The sequence below is a fragment of the Haliotis cracherodii genome, unplaced genomic scaffold, assembly GCF_022045235.1.
Source record: "Haliotis cracherodii isolate W230 unplaced genomic scaffold, xgHalCrac1.p SCAF_15, whole genome shotgun sequence".
Taxonomy (NCBI): Eukaryota; Metazoa; Mollusca; class Gastropoda; order Lepetellida; family Haliotidae; genus Haliotis; species Haliotis cracherodii.
The window spans coordinates 28,198,656-28,202,410 of NW_027266270.1; positions in this window are offsets into that span (position 1 = coordinate 28,198,656).

Genomic DNA, 3,755 nt, shown 5'->3' on the forward strand with positions numbered 1-3,755 from the left:
GATTGTTTGCCTGTCATCATTCCTTGGGGGAAAGTTATTCTTCCTACCGCATTAACATAGACAATTAATAGGACAGTTAGTTTAAAGTCTGTGATGGTGGTTGATGCTTGGCGATTAGTTTTCCGAAAATATGCAAAACTTTAAGATGTTTACAGATTTACGTAGTGTGCATTTTATTTTAATTTTTTTTCTGTTAAATGAGACAGCAGCAATAACCTCAAAGACTTTTTATTAATAATTGACACAAAAATATTGTAGACAACGATATACGAAATCAGTGATATCATTCAGCGCAATAATGCAACACAAGTGACGGCAGTAGTCCTCTAGTGGCGTGACATCATGTTTTATTTTTGTGGAAACATAAGTGCGATAACAGTTGCTTGGTTAGCCAATCAAATGCCATGGAATCACCTGCTACTTTTTGTTTAATGATCCAATTCAAACCAATCCACAACACTTTCTTTACCTGCCCCAGGGTGGGGCCCAGGGATAAAGAAAGATCGGACCCAAATTAGGATATTCTAGTCCAGTTATTGAAAGGTATATGAGGAAGAATGATCAGTTGATCAGGGTGTACAGCTACAACCCTGTTAGTTTAGTCTTTGTAAACCATCCTTCAATATCCTGTGTATTATATGTCCATCTGTTATGATAAGTAGTTAATTACCTTGGACCCATTGAGGGTGCCAAACACTACTAAGTGCAGTATGCTGGATGCCAAGACTTTTTTATCTGGTATATGGATGTCAATATTTTTTAGTGTAGACATTTATATTCCCATTCACAACTATAGCTTTGTTCAGGAAGTGACATCTCCATGTCTTTATCAATAACGCTGCACATCATTTCTCACCACCAGTAATCAGCCTTAAGTACAGAAAACTTAATTTTTCCAAATAAATATATAAAACATTTCATGACTTCAGCATTTTATCAATTACTGAAAAGTTGATATTTATTATGAGATCATTGTGAGATTGTGGTACATGATACCAATCCATTGTGTGGAAAAACCAAAGGGTTATCACATGCAGTCCAAGTAGAGTTCCAATCTGCAGCAATTCAAACCAGTTCATGTATGGTAATATGTGTTTAACGTATGTCATGTGTATGTTTGTTTTTATTTCCCAATATTGTGTGTGCTGTTTAGAATAGCATCAGATGCTAAACTCCTTGCTTTTAAGTTTGTTGAGTTAATTTTGGATGGTTTTTATATTATCTCTGTTAAGTTACTAATATCAGAATAAAGATGATAATCAGACAACAATTTGTTTTATTTTAGGTTAAAATCAGGTTTTATTGGATCAAGGGGACCTAAAGATCAAGTGACCACATGACCTAATGACCTAATGACACAACACAACACATTGTCCATCATCTGTCCATCTGTTGAACACTTAATTTAAAAAAAGTTTTAAAATATTTTTTTCTTTCCAGAAACAGCTCCAGTCAACCACGATGATGATACTTGTGCTGGGGTTTAATGAATATTAAAAATAACAAATATATATTACTATGTTATAAGAACATTGGCAAAAAAACTCCCAAAAGATGCACTATCCTAATTTTAGCTCACATTTCACTACATTTCAGCTGACTCTCCCGTTTTTCTTGTTTTAATAAGTTTGTTAACCAGTTGATAGTTTAGTAGCATTGTTCGTTTTAAATCTAATATTGTAATGGCATTTTATTTACCCCAGTTTCTCTTTCTGATCCCAGGACATATATGTACCAGTAATAAAACAATCACCCCATCTCATTCTCATCCCCTTCCCATACTCATCCATTTCTCAGCTGGAACAGTCTATTGATCCCCATTTCAGCTCCAGAAATGAAGAGACTTGTGGGTTCATAGAATTATTTTTTCACCTGGTATATAACTTTTTTGGGGCGAGCAATATTCGAGCCATTATCAGATTGGGGGACACCAAATATAGACTTCAAACTTTGTACCCTTGTGCGGAATGAAACCCGGATATTTGATGTAATGTCTCAACATTTGAACAACTACACTACTGGTCTACTGAAAATCACTCAGTTTTTTTGTTTGTTTGTTGTTTAACGCAACACTCGGCAATATTCCAGCTATATGACAGCGGTCTGTAAATAATCAAATCTGTACCAGACAATCCATGACGTCATGAGCGTCGATCTACGCAAATGTGATACGATGACCATCAACCGAGTCAGCGAGTCTAACCATGCGACCCCGTAAGTTGCCACACCGTGTTATAACTGAAATACCTAGGCAGCGCTCACTCATTCACTCTGTAAAACATATGGCTGACATAATTCTCGGGGAGGTCCAGTACAAATTAACCGACAGCACTTGGTTGACATTACACACACACAAATCAGCAAACCTTCAACTGCCCTACAATAGATATTCAATATTAAAGACAAACACCAGATGAACCTTTGTAAAATGTATTTTATGATCATGAAGATCTATATGTATATGCAACATTAACAAATTCCACACATTATGACAATATACACTAAATATAGAATAATTTAAAAACAATGTTATATATTTTTTTAATATTATTCGGAGTGACTTGGGTTTAACGCCACCTTTAACAGTATTGCAGTTATATCACGGCGTGTTAGCTTGATTTGTGAGGAAAGCCCGAAGTGATGCAGGTCTCAGACGTTTACCACTTTGGTGAAACCCATGAGCACGGGTATGGCGCTGACAAACCTAGAAATATGATCGGGGCGAACCGGGATTTGAACCCACAATCATATGTTTCTGGTGTGCCCAAGGGACGCAACTCTCACTCCAAGGATATGTCACAGATCAAGCATGAAGTTATCTGCAATCATTAATATACTTAGCGAATACAAGAAATGACAACAATAAAGTTCAGAATATAAACATGTTTGGGGTTCCTATTTCCCTTTACAAACGAAAATATGAAATACTTCCTTGATTTTTAACAACTTCTTTAGTTAATTTGGGCATTTAGATATTTTTGTTTCATTGATTAGATACACAATCTTATTTCGGAAAACCTTGGGTAATCACAATGACATCCTCTCATTCCAGGGATACTGCACATCTAAAAACCAGGCATGGCTTAAAAATACAAGGATATGAGAAACTACATGTTATCCGAAACCCATTGATATATTAAGCATATACATACATGGAGTTATAACACAAAACAGTAAAATGTTTAGGATTTGCTTTTCACTCTTCAAACTCGAATAAGTAAAAAGGTTTCCTTGATATAAAACGAATTACATAAATATTTTTGGCATTAAGATATGTATGTTTAATTGATTTTATTTTCACAATCTTATTCAGGAAAATTTCGGACAATCACAATGACATCCTCTCACGCCAAGGATATGGCAAATTAAAGATCAAACATCAATTTATCGGCAATCATCAGAATGCTCAGCACCAAAGGAAACGCGCATACCACACATGTTGGTTAAGGTTCGATGCACAAACGAACATACTGTTATGTTGCATGAACCTACGCTCATGAACACATCACATGTGACGTCATAGATCTATGACTTGAGGTGCACCATTTGTCTCGTGCAGGATTAGCGTGTGAAGTTTGGAAATCATGTGCAGCATATCGCCATAAGAATAAAAACAAGCTGTAGCAACATCTGACTTATTGTTAATTTTGTACGTGATGCACATCTCTTCTTCGTCTCTTTCGGTGGAGAGTATATATTAAGCAAAACATACATCACATGACAACATAGAAGCTCGTGTTTGGGATTCCTATTTC